Source organism: Marmota flaviventris, chromosome 16 (assembly GCF_047511675.1).
Source record: "Marmota flaviventris isolate mMarFla1 chromosome 16, mMarFla1.hap1, whole genome shotgun sequence".
Taxonomy (NCBI): Eukaryota; Metazoa; Chordata; class Mammalia; order Rodentia; family Sciuridae; genus Marmota; species Marmota flaviventris.
The window spans coordinates 78,459,619-78,477,346 of record NC_092513.1 but is presented as its reverse complement, the minus strand read 5'-3'; positions in this window follow the sequence as shown (position 1 = coordinate 78,477,346).

Sequence of the window (17,728 nt, the reverse complement as noted above, 5' to 3'; positions counted from 1 at the left end):
GGCTGGTGTCTGTGCTATGGCTCTGTGCAGCTGGAGACCCACGTCCTCTGGGGAAGCGAATGAGTTCCCACAGGCAGCATCAGAAATGGTCATCAGTGGTCACAGATGCCAAGAAACAGGGCCTCTGACAACTGCAGGCCACCAGAGCCCAGTGCCTAGGTCTACATCTGTGCCAGCTTCAGGGGACTGCGCTGCTCCGTGGGCACCAGACTCTCAGGTCAGATGCCCCAGGTGGACCTCTGGCCCCTCAGCATACTTGTCCATGACCTTGAGTGACCCCCTGGAGAAAGAGTTTCTTAGATGTAGTCCACTAAGAAGAAAAGTCATTTCTTACTTGCCATCTTATTTTTGAAATATATCAATCTAATCGTCTCCAAATGTAAGATATTCAGGGATCCTTCATTATTTAAAGGTCGAACCTAAAATAATAAAAAACAAGATTACCATTTCAATGAATAGTTTAAAGATTATAAAAAGAACATTTGCTTGAGAAAGCATTAATTATTAAAATGTTTTATTTAGACTCACCCCTCTAAATACTGTGATCTCAAAAAAAAATTCAATCTAGCAGAGTGGATGTGTTAGGTGTTACAAACTCGTATTGATGAAATTTCAAAATGTGAATGTCATAGTTTAAGAAAAATTAAAATTATCAACTTAAATAGAAATCCATTAATTTTTAAATGAACTTTTTCATTTTGATTTGTTTTGTTTTGGGCAGTGTTAGGGATCAAACACTGAAGTATGTAGCTAAATGCATGGTGCATGACAGGCAAGTGTTCTACCACTGAGCCACACCCCCAGACCTCAATTCACTTTTAAAAAGTGACTAGTAACTAAAAAGTTTCTGAAAAGACTCATCATCTTCCTTGTGAATTCATTTTGCCAAACAGTATTGTGAGTAGTTTACATTCAAAATAGACTTTCAGAAAAATATACTTTCAGAAAAGTATATTTGAAGGTGTTATGTGAAGGATAGTCCTTAGGACGGCTATTGCTTAAAGCAGGACAAAAATCTCACAGTTAACTGTGACTTCTCCCATATAAACTCCTTTTTGATGGTTCATGCTATATATTTTCTACATACCCTGGAGTTATTCTTAAATCTCCAATGTTCTTCTCTTACTAAAATACCAAATATTTTTCTTTACATTTTTATCTGGGATTTAAATTATTTGTAGTTGAGATACAAAATACTTACTTTATTATGAATCTGTAAATTCCTTGTTGAAAATCTGAAACACTTTGGCTACATACTTCAATTTTGTCTTTCTTTTTTCCTTTCTGTATAATTTGCCTTCATGGGAGTTCAGATCACACCGAACAAAAGTTAGTAATGATTGAAAATAATTTTAAACCAAATGGAAAATCATTACAATACTGTAGGATTTAAACAGATGTAGTATAAAAACCAGGGTGGTTATAATACATCTAGATATGTCAAGTAGCTCCAGTAGTAGTAATAAAACTAATGAAATGGTGTTTGGTTGTATTTGGGTTTTAATCCTCCAAATAATTCACACCCAATGGAATACTCCTGTGTGGACTTTTCTTTTTTCATCTTGAATTCATGGTTACACGATCTTCATGTCAAATACCTTCTTGAGGGGGACAGTCTGGATCCACTCCATGGAGTTCACATCAAAGACGTCCACTGCGTTTTCACTGTATACTGAGAGATATGGGGCACTGTAACGGGGGGGGGGGGGGACAGCAGATGTGGGCTTTGTGTTTAATTTTTATGGAAATAGACTCCTATGTAGTTGTAAAAATAATACAGAGATAATTTCTTGTACCTCTACCCAGCTACCCCCACATAATGATAATTTGCAAAGCAAAAATATTGATATTGATTCAATAAAGGTACCAATCTTTAGCAGATTTTTTTCCCCCAGATTTGCTTGCATTTGGAGCAGGGCACGTGTGGGTATAGGTGTTAATTGCATACAATATTATCACCTGTGTAGGAGGATGTGTCCACCACCACGGTCAGGACAATACACAGCTCCCACACCTCAGGACCACTCACCCAGAACTTCCATTACCATGGGACTCCATAGCACAGGACCCCCATGGTGCCCTTTTATGACCACAACCATGGCCTCTCCTTCCCCCTTCATTTCTAACATTTTGTCACTTCAAAAATGTTATTAAATGGCATCCTATAGTATTCTCGATCGATTTTCATCCACTAAGCTGAAATTATCATTTTTTTTAAGTTTAGGTTAGAAAACCAGGAGATTCTCATTTAAATACCCTATTATCATACAGTAACTTCCTCAAAACATATTTTAGAAATATACATGGTTTAATTAAGGCATATTAAATAAGCCATGCACATGAGTCAAATTATAGAGCAGCTTTCAATGTTTATAGTAAAAACCGCACAGAAAGCTGCCCAACACCTCTCTCACTGCAGCTGTGTGAATCCATGTCAACCTTTCAAACTCTGCCTCTCCTGCACCTGTTCAACTCACAGCAAAGGAGCACAGGGTATGGTTAGGGAAGCGCAGGTGGAGGGTGAAATTCCTGAGCAAAGAAGTGAAGCCTTCCAGCCAGTAGCATTCTTGAGACTTTCTAGTTTAATAATCACCTCTTATGGTTCCTAGAGATCCAGCCTCTGAACAGGAAGATGTCTGCCCATTAAAACAACCAAAATGATACCTTCCATCCACATCCCTCTTCCGGGTCTCCTTCTCTTTTCTTCCAGTCCAGTCCCTCAAAGGGCCACTAGCTTTCCATGTCCCCCGTTCACCCCTGTTCATCCTTCAGTCCTTGGCAAAGTGACCTGCACCTTCACCTCTCCACTAGAACTGCTCACTTCCAGGTCTCAGCCAACGGTTGCTGCTACATCCAACAGATGGTCCCCACCTGGCCTTCCTGCTCAGTTCGCTTGACTGATCCCTCCTGGGCTGGATGGTGCTCTTCTCCATGTTTCCCTTCCGCTTCCCCAACTCTCCTCCCCAGCTTCCTTCTGGGCATCTCTTGCTGACCTGAGTCCTCTTCCTCCTCGCTCCGTCTTCTCTCCACTAGGCAAGTGGGGGCTGACAACACCTAAAACCCCTCCCCAATTTTACCATGACGAGTGGAATGGACAGAGGCTAAGTGGCCCCTCGATGGGATTCGGTCTACACAGGATCATTCATGATGCCTTCTTACTAAAAGCCTCTAGAGCTGGTTTTCACTTATAAGAAATTCAGGGTGTAGACAGTTAAAAAGCACCATGAAGAAATGGAAAGCCGGATCCCCTTTGTGGAACATTCTTTAGGACAAGAAGTCAGTGGCGGGGAAGACTACTCGGGATCGGAAGAAATCCAGAGAAAAACCACGGTGTGCAGTGTGGATCCTGCTTGGATTTTGATTCCAACAAACACATTTTGAAAGGAGTCGTAGTGGGGTTCAATAGGGATACCTCATAATAAGGTAGCCAGAGTCATTAACTTCTTCAGGAGTGATCACAGCAGTGCAGTTATGTGAGAAAATGTCTATTTTTAGAGATGCATGGAAAGTACGTAGAGATGGGTGTGCAACGTGGTGTCAGGGACTTGATTTAAGATATTTCAACAACAGCAAGAAAGGGAAAAAATAGCCAGGTCTCTTCCTCCGCTCCCCGACAATCTGCTCCTCCTTGTGCCCCACTCTCTCAGTCAGCATCGGTGACTCCTCTGCTAAAGTCAGAAACCTTAGGATCATTCCTGAGTCTCATGGCCCTTGGCTTTCACATCCCAGTAATATGAAGATCTGCAATACAATCGGCCCCAGTAAAATCAAACACGGATCCAGCCCTGGGATCTAAAGAGGTCACCAAGCCCCAAGCAGGATGAATGAAAAGAAAACCACATCTGAGCACTTCATTGTCAAATTGCTGAAAACCAAAGATAATTAAAAGCAGCCAAGTAGAAAAGACATTTTTATAGTGCTAAAAAGAAAAATAAAGTCCATTTTGTAGGTCTCCGTGTTCTACCAGTTTGGATTATGTATCTTTCCCGGTGTTTCCATGGGGTGCTCTACTTCTTTTATGCAGTAGTTGCTTAATTGTTGCTCTCCTCCTCTTTGACTGTAAGATACTATGTGTATCTTGTGACCTGCTTAACATTGATTGTACCCTCCCCCCTCAGCATGGTAAGTTTGCTCAATTGCTATTTGCTAAGTGAATGGAAGGCCACATTTATTTTTTTAGATACTGGCTATATCAATAAGAAATGTGAAATAGACTAAAATTATTTAGGAACAATTATGTGTATACTATACATAAGCTAAACCTAAAAAGGAAAAAAAAAGATTTAATAACTATATTCTACAATTAAGTAATGCTTACATTCCACAAAAATACTAATTTGGGAGCATTGATAAAAGCAACCGCTTGGATTAAGGCAATACTCAAGATAAACTGTGCTTTGTAATAAAAATGAAATGCTAAGTTTATTTCAAATGTGTGACTTAGATGTAACATTGTTAAAGTGATTCTATTGAAAAAGACATCAACCAATTAGGAAAAAACCTTCAGTGTTGTTGTTTTTAAAAACAAAATCTGTCATTAACAATATGAGGGCCAGACACAGTGGCGCATGTCTATAATCTCAACGGCTCAGGGAGGCCGAGGCAGGAGGATCACGAGCTCAAAGCCAGCCTCAGCAACTGAGTGAGGCCCTAAGCAACTCAGTGAGACCCTGTCTCTAAATAAAATATTTAAAAAGGGCTGGAGATGTGTCTCAATGGTTAAAGGCCCCTGGGTTCAATCCCTGATACAAATTAAAAAAAAAAAAGAAGAGTAAAGTAAATAAATCAATCTTAAAATATGAGAGAGCGCTGCAAAGTAGCCTTACCACAATAGCTGGGAGTTGCGGGCCACATCAGCTCAACGGGCCTGGATCGGAGGCCCCTGCTGTCGATGTACACTCCAATGCTCTTAAAACACAGCAGGTACTCGATGCTGGAGATCTCGACTGCACACAGAGCATCCTCCGGGTGACGGGCGATAAATGCCAGGGTGGGGTCGTGTGCATGCAGCATCCTGTGTGGGATTCCCTCTCTCCTCAAGGGGTATCTCAGGAAGCCCGACTGGAATCCTACACAGAGCTGCTCACCGAAGATGGCCATCCACTGGACATTGGCTGGGACTTGGACTTCTTTAAATTGTCTGTGAGAAATCTTCTTGCCCTGGAACAGCTCAAAACAGAGGACCTGGCTTTTCCTAGCTACGCAGAGGCAGGTGCGGGCCCCTTGGCACACTGTTCCAGAGGTCATGGCCTGGCACCCTTTGGTTTCCACCAGCTTGTGGACGCTCATCTTCCGGCCGTCCAAAGCTGACATGGGAAACAGCTGCACGTGGTGACTTCGTCCAGAGATCACCGCCACGATCTGGCCATGTGGGATGAGCTCAATCTGATGGACCTTCTTCAAGTCACCAACCCGAAGAATTTCTGCACGGACAAACAAGATGGGAAGTCACTGTCAAGTTCAGAGTGATTTCGATTTCTTTATTTTGACCCTTCTCCCAATTTGACCCAAAAAGCATTTAACAAAGTTGCCCATCAAAAATATCTGATAAATCATCTTAATGTCATCAACATGAGTAATGTGCACAAATAAAAATGGCACGTCACTTTCAGACTAGCTGTGTCAACTTATCTGTACATTCTCGGTTATTTAAGTCAGGCTCTGATCCCAAAGGAATCACGGGTTGACTCCCAAAAGATCAACTAAATGTCTAAACTGGGACAGACAAAGAATAGAAAGGGGGTGGGGGAGAGGAGAAGAAAGAGGGAGGGGACAGGGAAAGGTGAGCCTCAAGTATTTGGGGAATAATATCAAGAGAATTGATACTGATGCAAATACATGAAATGAAATTTTCTGATTTTTAAATTCTTTCCCAGTGGATTAAAGTCAGGTTCTAAAACAATAACAGACACATTCACAGGGTTGGTTTGAGGACGATCAAAATAGACCAGAAGAAAAGAGTATCACCTACAAATTGTACAGGTAAAAAAGAAAAAAAAAGGAGATTAAAATCTATAACTAACTTAGCCATCCCAGATAAAATCATCAAAATAAAGCACAAAACTAAGCCCTGGAGGTAGAGACCTCTCAGTGCCTACCAAACGGAAACATTCCATTTCTTTCAGGAGGAGCAGTTCTGACACTAAATGGATTCCTATATTTCACAAATATGTGTTGAGTGCCTGCTGTATGCCAGGCACTATTCCGAGTGCTTGGGGTACAGCAGAGAACAAAAGAGACTGGAGTCCCAGCTGGACTCCTAGGTGGACCGTATGTGGACCTCCTCACTAGAGCCAAGTCACCCAGAGGCCACAGGAGGCTTCCAGTGAAGGCATAGCTGGTGTCCCTCAAACTCGGGGTTCTCCTTTATCTAACCTCATGCTAGGAGGGAAGACCTCAGGAGGACCAACTGCACTAAACTGGCTCCTCTTGCATACGTTATAAGAGCAGGGGAGGAAGGGAGGAGATTAACACTCTGAGTTGTTAGAGCAGACTCACAGATAAAATCACCTGAGAAAATATTTAGACTTTAGGGGATTATGGGCCCTTGGAAATTAGAAAAGTCATTTGACTTGAAAACACTTGAAACCAGATGGGGAAGGTTTTTATTTATAGAACAAAAAAAAGTGGGAGGGGGACAAATCTGATACTATAATCATAAGAGTTTAAAATTATCCCAGATCAGTAAATCTCCTTACCATCTATAGTAATGTGCACGACAAATAGCCCTTCTTCATTGCCCAGAACGATTCTTTTGGGATCTACACATGACACATAAGTAAAAACACCACGCTTTCTTTTCGGAAAACACTAAATAAAGCTAATAAATTGGACAAATAGGTTAATATTTTTAACGTTTCAAAACAAATCAAATAATTTCATTGAAAACCAGAGGCAGACTTAGCATACAGAGAATGAAAAGAAATAATAGGAAAAGTGATTGACAGTATTATTTTTTCTTCCAGATTACAAAAGTAAGCATGTTAAAACATGACTTTTTTGAATACAATGATTATTGCAAAGTGATCCTCATGAATACTTGAAGAAAGCGTAATAGTCAAGTAGAGACATGCTTTCAATTTGAACGTAAATATTTATTTCAGAAATGAAAAAGTTTTATAATCTAATTTGTCAGTGATCTTGGCCTGAACACTCATAGCATTGAGAAGCAGTGAAATATCGGGAGAATTTAAACTCAAAGCGCTGAGATACTATTGACCGAGTGAAGGCCTTGAATACAGAGAACAGGGCTTCACACACATGCCCTCATCTGTTCCTCCACATGACCATGAAAAACCAGCTTTGTCTGCACCCAACACGCGTGCACAGTAGTGCTCAGAGAAGTTGACCCACTTGCTCCTTGTTGCACATGTGACAAGTAGCTGAGAGTCCCTCACTGCCACGCCATCTGCATCAGGAGAAATGGCACTTGGGAAATGCAAATATTCCTCCTGCTTAATAGGAAAAGCTTAAGTGTAGATCTTACTAGAGTTACTTATTCATTGATTCATCTGTTTCTTTCCTTTTTTGCAGGGGATGGGCATAATGGGGATTGACCTCAGGGGTGCTCTAATACTAAGCTACTTCTGTAGTCCTTTTAATTTTTTATTTTGAGACAGGGTCTCACTCAATTTGCTGAGGCTGGCCTCAAACTTGCTATATCCTCTTGCCTCAACTGCTTCAGTAGCTAGGATTCCAGGCCTGAGTCCCTGTGCCTGGATGTTTTTCATTTATTTACTGGGCATGGGGAGAACAGAATTAGAAGATGGTTCCTTCCCTCAAGATATACGGTTATCAATTATTGTGTAGAACCACATGTTGGGTGATACCCTTGGGGCCAGATGTGGGTTGGAACGCAGAATTTTTCAGGCTTGAGAAAGGTATTACTGTATATTTTCAAACACCATATTATCCCAGGCACCACCTTATAATCAAACATACTGATCTTTTTGCAGAGACCCCTGTGAGTAAGCATAGTATGGGGAGAAGGAGACCATAAACAGCCTTCTTTCAGTGCAGACCAGGTTTTGTTGCCAAGTGAGGTGGGAATCAATGTTATTCAGAGTTTGCTTTTGGGATTGCAGTGAGAAGATGTGACCCTAGTGGGGTAAATGTAAATCCATACCTATGATTGCAGCTGCCTGGGTGGTTTTGATCAGGGGTAGACTGCTGTCATAAGCCTCTTTGAGAACATAGCCTGAGCAGTCTCTGAAATGATTCTTTTTCAATATCCTATGCAATTCACTCAGCACTTCCACCCACTCACTCTTCTCATTCTCGATATCTGCTAATATTGGGATTGAATATTTATTACTAGGTGCTGAGAGCTGAGAAGCTGTGACCTAGAACGATGTAAGGAATATCTACGTTATAAGAAGGCAGGCACTCCTTTATGCAGCCTGTTTAGCATTTTTCCGTTAAGCTCACCATTGGCAAATGACACCTCTAGTAGGATCACCCTCAGCCCAGCTAGGAGATCAAGTGGTGAGTACCAGCACCCAGGTGGGTAGCAAGGGACGGACACTGTAAAATGTGAGAGTCACTTCTGATCTAATCTTCATGAAAACACCCAAGGCTATGACTGACTAACACATTGGACTCCATCAAATGAAAATAGTGAGCATTTTAGCTGAGGGCAGACCCTGCTTGGGGAGGGAATTGACAGGTATTAGTTCATTTAATCCTCCCAGAAACCTCACCAGGAAGGTTCAACTATTCTCTTCATTTTACTGGGAGCAAAAAGGGTACAAAGCAGGAGAACCCAGGCTGTGTAATGACGGAGCCTTAATATTTTATCAATTCTGAGACACAGCTTTGCCCCTTTGGGCATCTCTGAATTGGCAATGCACCTTGCAATTGGCTATCAAAATACAATTGCAATAGAATTCAATGCTCACGGTTTTCTAATTGTTAAATTAAACATGTTTAAAGATGCCTATGCTGTCTGCCTGCTCCACACCTACAGCTCACATCATTACTCATCAAAGGCAGACCAAACTCAAATTTAAAATATGTATTTAGGCTAACAGAACTCTGGATTATGTGTAAGACTTTCTTACTATATACCCATTAAATAGCAATGACATAATAAATGACAGAATCTCCCACTCTGTAAATGAGTTCCAAATGGCCAAGTCTCTGTAGGTCTCTTGGAGGATAGGTACAGTCTAAGCATATCTATCTTGGACCTGAGGGATGTGGAACACTTCTGTTTGGAGCTGTCAACTAGTTTCCTAGATTGATTCTAGCCACATTTCAAACAAGGGGACCTAGTTCCTTCCTTAAGTCACATTATATACCCATTCAAGAACCATTTTCATTTTTCACATGAATTTTTAAACAGTGGGACTTTGTTTCTTTCTCTTTTTTTTCAGATTGCAAAACCACATATTGCCTCCATTTTTTTCCCATGTGGTAGTCTTGATTTGGATTTGAAATATGAAATCCGACTTGTGAGAAAATGGCCCAGAGGAAACTTGCTTTGTCAAGTGCCCTCAGGTCTAGAAGGCATGCCCGGGAGTCTACAATGTCCAAGTCTCATGCTTTGGAATCTTCTTTCTTTGGGGGGGGGGGGGGGGCAGGGAAGGGAGGTGGTTCCAGGGATTGAACTCAGGGGCACTCAACCACTGAGCCACATCCCCAGCCCTATTTTGTAATTTTCCTCTCTCTTTCTCTCTCACTCTTTTTCCCTCTTCTTTCACTACCCCTACCCCTGCCCCCATCCCACCCTGTCAGCTCACCCAACCTTCAGCTAGGATTCTGACAGCTGTCCTCAACAGCTGCCTGGTTATGGAAAGAGTGGACAGTCTCAGGTATATTCGCTTTTTTAAATCAGAGATTAACTTGTAGAAGGAAAGAGCGTGACCTGTACCAAAAACTACTGATAATCCATGTGACTGAGAAGAGAGTTACGGTTGCAAATGGGGGTGGGGGAAAATGACATCTCAGCACTTCTGAAACCTCAGCCTCCAGTGACCTGCAGCAGCCCCGGGAGCCTGGATCCCAGCAGAATCCAAACAGAAACCAACCAGGGACCCAGGCAGCATGAGCACTTACTTTAAATATGCGGGGCATTTCCTCTCTCCTGGCAGGAGTAAAATCAGAGGGCCACACAGAACCGACTGAAAATGCTCCATCCCTAAAGGAAAAGCAGGAGGCGGCAGGTGAGTAGAATCACCCAAGAGAGCGTGAAGCAACACACAGAAGCACAACCCTCCCTTTTAATTTTACCGCATTTTAATGTTATTTCCTGCATTAATTGTTAATAAGCAATGGAGTGTTTCACCTATGACCAGCCAGCATCCCTAAGAAATTGAAAACCCCAAGTTACTTCTAGTGTGCCCCACATTCAGAAAGTCTGCATGGAGCTGGGATAGGAACACTAGTCTGACCCCAAAGCAGTGCCCCTAAGTAAAGCCACATGCCCTGAAATATATAATTGGATATATTTTTTAAAAATGTTACTGAGGTATACTGGTCATATAAACCATAATTTAAAGTGTGCAATTCAATAAGTTTGGATTTATGTGTGCACCTGCGAAACCATCACTATGATGGACTTAAGGACCATATCCACCAACCCCCAAACTCTCCTTCCTTTCTTCCCTAGGCAACCACCAATCTGCTTCCTGTCCCTCCAGATACTTGGCACTCTTGGCACTCTCTAGCAGCTTATATAAACGGAAACATACAATGTGTTCTTTGTCTTTCATAGCATATATGGACATACACCTTGATTTCTCTTGAAGTGTGGTGGCTGGAGCATAAGATCAGTGTGCATTTAACTTTTTTTTTTTTTTTTTGGTGAGGCTGGGGATTGAACTGAGGACCTGCGTATGCAAGACAAACACTCTACCAACTGAGCTATATCCTCAGCCTTGCATTTAACTTTTGAAGAAACTGCTAAACTGTTTGCCAAAGGGGTTGGATGAGTTTTCCAAGCAGTGTGTGTGAGTTCTAAGTCATTCAGATCCTTCCAACAATTGAAATGGTCAGTTTTTAATACTTTTAGTATCTCGTGGTTATTTTCTTTGAATTTCCCTAATTAATATTAATATTATTGAGTATACATGCAGGTGCTTATCTGCAATATGTCTGTCTTCTTTATTGGACTATCTTTTCAAATACCTTTCCCTTCTTTTAAATTTGTGTTTTTTCTTTAGGTATCTGGATAAATGTCCTTCAACAGGTATTTGATTTGCAAATATTTCCCCAGAGTTGGGCTTTGTTTTTCTACTCCTCTTAACAGTGCCATTTCAAAAAGCAAGACATTTTAGATTCAAACATTTTTCCTTTTATGGGTTGTACTTTTGTGTTGTATGGAAGAATGATTTGATTTGAATTTGAGTTATTTGAAAGATATTTGCCTATGTTTACTTCTACACACTTGATAGGTTTACATTTAGTTCTACAATCTTTTTGAATTAACTTTTATATATGTTACAAAGAGTAGATTAAAAGTGGTTTTTTTTTTCATATTTTAAGTTCCAGTGTCATTTGTTGATAATTTTTGTCACTTGTTGAAAGTATGTGTATTCAAGTAATAGAACAGAGACTCCAAATATGTGTATACTTGGATTTTACATATATATATATATATATATATATATATATATATATATATATATGATATGTATGTATATCATATATACACATATATCATATATATACATAGGGTTAATTCTTTTCTTTTTAATTTTTAATTTTAGTTGTTGATGGACCTTTATTTTATTTATTTTTAGGTGGTGCTGAGTACCGAACCCAGGGCCTCACACATGCTAGGCAAGCACTCTACCACTGTGTTACAACCCCAGCCCTATGGTGAATTCTTCAAAATTATTTTTTAGGTATTTTGACTGTTCTGGATCTTTTACATTTCCCTATGAATTTTAGGGTCACCTTGTCAATTTCAACAGAAGAAAAAATTTAAAACCTGCTAGGATTTTGATTAAGACTGTGTTGAAACACACTAGAAAAATTTAGTGGTCATAACAGTATGATAGGGGCTGGGGTTGTGGCTCATTGGTACAGCACTTGCCTGGCATGTGTGAGGCACTGGGTTTGATCCTCAGCACCACATTTAAATAAATACATAAAATAAAGGTATTGTAAACAAACAAACAAACAAACATGTTTTAAAAAACCAGCATGGTATTGGCAAGAATACAAACGCAGAGGCCAATGGAATAGAATGGAGAGCCTAGAAGCAAACACACGTATCTACAGCAAGCTGATCTTCAACAAAGGTAATAATAACACACACTGGAAAATGAAGAGTCATCAATAATTGATGCTGAGAAAATTGGATATCCACATAAAGAAGAATGAATCTAGACCCCTATCTCTCACCAGTTACAAAAAAGCAACTACAGTGGAATAAAAACTTAAATGTTAGACCTGAAAATTTGAAACTTACTAGAAGAAAAGATAGAGGAAATTCTTTATGACACTGCAATGGGCAAGGATTTTATGGATAAGACCCCTAATGCACAGGAAACAAAATCAAAAATAGACAAATGGGATTACATCAAACTAAAAAGCTTCTGCATAGCAAAGGAAACTATAGACAAGGCAAAGAGACAACCAATAGAATGGGAGACAATATTTGCAAATTAAGCATCTGACAAGAAGTTGATATCCAGAATGTATAAGAACTCCAAAACTCAATAGCAAAAGAATAAATAAATATGTCAATTAAAAATAGGCAATAGACCTAAATAGACATGCTTCCAAAGAAGAAATACCAAAGGCCAAAGGGAATATAAATATGTTCAAATAAAAAAAATAAACAAAAGAAAAAATGTTCAAATCAAAATTGCAGTCAACTGTATCACTGTACCCCAGTAAGAATGGCTGTTACAAAAAAATTAAAGATAACAAGAGCTAATGAGGAAGTGAAGATAAGAGCACCTGTGTACACTGTTGGTGGAAATGTAAACTAGTACAACCTTTATGGAAAACAAGATGAAGCTTTCGCAAAAATTAAAAAATAGAACTATCACAGTATCCAGCAATTCCATGCCTGGATGTATATCCAAAGGAAATGAAAAATAATTTTCTCTGGAAATGTTTTCTTTCATCTGCATTTTTGAAAGATATTTGCACTGAGTGCAAGAGTTAAAAGTGAATTGGCTTTCAGTATTTAAAATATTTTTTAATATTCTTCCAGTGTTGGTCATGAGACCTCCAACGGCACCCATTATTCTGTTCATCTCTACATAAGGTGTGTCCCACATTACGTGCATGAGGTGCTATTGTGCAGTCATTTGACTATTAAGAACCTTTGTGATATTTCTTAATATTTCTTTTTTTTTTAAAGAGAGAGTGAGAGTGGGAGAGAGAGAGAGAAAGAATTTTTTTTAATATTTATTTTTTAGTTATCGGTGGACACAACATCTTTGAATGTGGTGCTGAGGATCGAACCCGGGCCGCATGCATGCCAGGCAAGCGCGCTACCGCTTGAGCCACATCCCAGCCCCTTCTTAATATTTCTTGAACTTGGGCTGTATTGGATTTCTTGGATCTGAGTTTGAATTTTATATCAAATTTGGCAATATTTTGGCCATTTTTTTTCTTCAAAAATTTTTTCCATTCCTCCCCACTCCTGTGCTTCTGGGACTCAAACTACACATATTATTAGCTGTTTGAAGTTGAACTATGGTTTGCTGAATAGAATTTCAAAGAGTATAATGACTGAAATGAAAAATTCACTGTCAGAACTCAACATCAGAGTTTGTTACAGAAAACAGAATTACTGTACTTGAAGATAGAGTAATCAAGTTTTTTAAGTCATTTTTATTTGTTTAATTTTGGACAATTATTGTTATCTTCTGAAATGTTTAATTTTCCCTTAGTTATATCTAATGTATTTTTCATCTTGGATATTATAGTTTTCATCCGCATCAGCTCTGGATCCATTTTAACTGGTTAATTTTTCTCTTCATGATGAGTCTAACTTTGTGTTTCTTTGTAAGCTTGACCATTTTTTTCAGCTAAATGCCTGACATAGGTAGATGTTATCGTGTTGGATAAAGGATATTTTTGTATTTTTCGGTATGCGGAAACTAGGAAAAAGTTGGTCCTTTCAGGTCTTGCTTTTAGATTGTGTTAGGGAAGACCAGAAAGCATTTATGAAAGGGCTAATTATTCCCTAATACTGAGTCAAATAGGTGCAAATACCAACAAAAAGAAATTATAAAAAGAACAAGATAGAACTTCTAAAGTCAAAAGTATAATGACTGAAATGAAAAATTCACGGTAAGAACTTAACATCAGAATTTGTTACAGAAGACAGAATTACTGAACTCGAAGATAGAGTAACCCATCGATTGAGGGTAACTAGTCTAAAGAAAAGAGAAAAAAATAATGAATAAAAATGGAAGAGCCTCAGAAACATGAGAGACAGCCTGAAGAATATGCTAAAAATACACATGAAAGGAGTCCCTGAGAGAAAAGAAGGAAGAAATTCTTTCTTCAGCCGAAAAAAAGAATAATTGAAGAAATAATGACTGGAAAACTCCTCAATTTGTTGGTAACTATTAATCTCCATATCCATGTATCTCAATAAACTCCAAGTAGGATACATTGTAAAATATCCCACACATGGACACCTCATAAACAATTTGCTTGAAAGAGAAAGAAAAGTTCGAAAGCAAAGAGAAGGAAGCAATCCATCATGTACATGGAATCCCCAATGGGGTTAACAGAGGAATTCTCACAGGAACTCATGGAGGTCAAAGGGCACTTAGATGATGTATTAAAGGAGTAGAAAGAAAATTCTGTTATGGGCTGAATTACGACCACCCACAATTCATCTCTTGGATGGAGTCTTAGCCCCCAACATATTTCATGAGATGTAATTAAGTGAAGCAATGTGAAGAATCTTCAATTCAATATGGCCAGTGCTGTAATAAGAAGATGGAAATACTGTGGAGATGTGCTTGCACACAATAGAAAAGACCATGTGAGGACCCAGTGACAAGAGAGCCACCGGTGCACCAAGGAGAGGAGCCTCAGAAGAAGCCAACCTTCCCACCACCTTGATCCTGAAATTCCAAGCTCCAGAAATGTGAGGGAATAAGCTTCTTTTGCTTAAGCCACCCATTGGGGTTACTTTCTTAGGACAGATTTAACAAACCAATACAGATTTTGGTACCAAGAAGGGGGGTGCTTTTCTATCGTATACCTAAAGATATGGAAGTGACTTGGAAGCTAAATAATGGGTGAAGAATTATAAGAATTTTGAGAGGCAAGTTTCTTTTAAAAAGCTTAGACTGCCTTAAAGAGGTAGAAATATCAATGTATTGGAAAGATTTATTGAGGCTCAGAGTTTCCGAGGTTTCATTTCATGACTAGCTGGCTTCATTGGTTTTGTGCATCATTGCAGAAGGGTGTGATGGAGGAAAGCTGCCCACTTTGTGGCAGCTGGAAAGCAGAGAGAAGGGGGCGGAGGACAAGATACAGACCCCAAGGTATGCCCTCCAGAACCCAGTCTCTTCAACTAGGTCTAACCTTCTACAGTTCCCACCACCTCCCAAGATTCCATCCAGCTATGGACTAGTCCATTAGCGAGATAAGTTCCCCTGTGAGTCAATCACTTCCCACCTCTGAATCTCTGAATATTGCTGCATTAGGCATCAAGCCATCCATACATCAGCCTTTGGGGGAACGTTCCAGGTCCAAACCACAACAGAGTCCTAAGCCCAGATTACCTCTGTATTTGTAGAGAAGACCTCTAAATAGACCTTTTGAAAGTTAACTGAGGTCATATGAGTGGGCTCTGAGTCAATATGACAGATGTTTCTTTAAAAAAAAAAAAGGACAGATACTAGGGATGTGCCTGCAGAGAGGAAAGGCCAAGCAAGGACACAGGAGGAAGGTGGTATCTGTGCAGCAAAGAGAGAAGCCTCAGAAGAAACCAACTCTGCCATCACCTTGATCCTGGACTTCTAGGCTCCTGAACTACGGGAAAATACATTTCTATTGTTTAAACCACCAATTCATGGATTGTCCAGCCCTAGAAAACTTATCCAAATCCTGTCAACCATGAATTACGTATCCAGCCAAATGACCCTATAGAAAAATAACCAAGGACACATTAAGACATCCTCACATAGGCAAAAACCGAGAGAATTCATCCCTATCAGACCTGCTGCCTTAGAAGAAACACTGAGGAGGAGCTCTTTCCAGCTGAAATGGCTGCAGTGACAGCGTAAATCAGGAGACACAGCTCTGTAGGAGAACAGCTGGGTACGTCGCTGAAACTGTGTTAACCCAAAGTAGGTTGTTGTAAATTGAGATGCTAATTTTAAACCTCAGGGAAACTACTAGGAAATAATTTAGAATATATTCCAAAAGAAATAACAAGGGAATTCAAATGGGAGACTAGAAATATCTATCTGACAAAAAGACAAAAAGGAAAGGAGACCTCAAAGAACCAAATGGCATGAGACAGAGAGAGAACAATGAAAACGGATTTGATTCTCCATTTAAAAAGTAGAGATTGACTGGATGGATGAGGACGTGATCGCAATGCACTGTGTACGAGAGGTATGCTCTGGACTTAGAGACACGAATAGATTGCAAGCAAAAAGACAGGAAAAGATACACCATGCAAAAAAGTAACCAAAATGGGGCAGGAGTGTCTATATTAAGATCAGATGAAATAAACTATTATAAGACAAAAATTGTTACTAGAGACAAAGATTTTCATAGTGATAAAAAAGTCAATCCATCAAGAACAAATAACAAACATATGTATCTACAACAAAGTCTCCAAATTCATGAAGCAAAATCCTTCAGAATTGAGAGGAGGAAATAGACAATTCAACAATAGTAGTTGGAGATTTTTGTACCTGATTTTCTATGACAGAACAACAACTAGGAAGAAGGTAAGCAAGGAAACAGACTTGAACTACACCATATTATAACAAGACCTGTATGGGACACTTCATCTAAAACAGCAGAATACATTCTTGAATTCAAATGGAACATTGTTCAGGAAAGGCCATGTATAATTCCATAAAACAATTCTCAATGAATTTAAAAAACTTGAAATCATACAGTGCATGTTTCTGACCACAATGGAATGAAATTAGAAAAAAAAAATAACAAAATAAAATTTGGAAAATTTATAAAATATGGAAATTAAGCAACATACTACCAAATAATTAATGGGTCAAATAAGAAATTGAAAACATAAGTTAGAGGATATTTTGAGATAAATGAAAAAAGCATACAACATAGCAAAATTTCACTCTCTCACAGGGAAATTTAAAGATGTAGTTACTGACATGGAAACAGAAGAAAGGTTTCAAACCATAACCCCACCGTCCCCTTAAGAAACCAGAAAAAGAAGAACAAACTAAACCCAAAGCAAGCAGAAGAAAGAAAATAATAAAGACTGAAGTGCAAACTAATGAACTATAGTACTGAAAAACAATGGAGAAAATCAAGAAAACTAAAAAATTGGTTCTTTGAAAAGGTCAATGGAATTGAATAACCTTTAGCCCAAGAAAAACAGTGAGAAAAGACTCAAATTGCTATCAGAAATTAAAAAGAAGACACTATTACTGATTTTTTCAGAAATTCTAAGAAGTACAACAAATTAGATCATGTAAATGAAATGGAAAAATTCCTAGGTAGGTATAAGTACTGAAATTGATTCAAGAAGATAAAGAAATTCTAAATAGGCTTATAACTAATAGGAGATTGAACTATTAATCAGAAG